The sequence below is a fragment of the Leucoraja erinacea genome, chromosome 23 (assembly GCF_028641065.1).
Source record: "Leucoraja erinacea ecotype New England chromosome 23, Leri_hhj_1, whole genome shotgun sequence".
In the NCBI taxonomy this organism is placed as follows: Eukaryota; Metazoa; Chordata; class Chondrichthyes; order Rajiformes; family Rajidae; genus Leucoraja; species Leucoraja erinaceus.
The window spans coordinates 181,956-182,500 of record NC_073399.1 but is presented as its reverse complement, the minus strand read 5'-3'; positions in this window follow the sequence as shown (position 1 = coordinate 182,500).

The window sequence follows — 545 nt, the reverse complement described above, 5'->3', positions numbered from 1 at the left end:
GACCAGGAAAGATCTTCAGAGATGTGCACGCCCAGGAATTTGAAGTTCTTGACCCTTTCAACCATCGACCCGTTGATATAAATGGGGCTGTGGGTCTCCCTCCTACTCCTTCCAAAGTCCACAATCAGTTCCTTGGTTTTGCTGGTGTTGAGGGCCAGGTTATTGAGATTAGATTTATAGCCAGGGTTATGGATATAAAACAATATGGATATTCTTTAACGCAAGGATATATTACTCAGCATTCCTTGCTGAGTAAATTCTTAACTGGGTCATTAATGAGTACAAATAGTGCAGGAATGAACTGCAGATGCTAGTTTACTCTCCTCATTGGATCCCATGCAATCTAACCTTCCAGAGCAGCCTACCATGTGGAACCTTGTCAAACGCAATCCATGTACATAACATCTACAGGTGTGCCCTCATCGACCTTTTTGGTCACGTCTTAAACCAAAATCAATCAGATTTGTGAGACACAACCTCCCACGTACAAAACCATGCTGACTGCACCTGTCACTAATCCCTAATCAGCCCTGGCCCATCCAAAT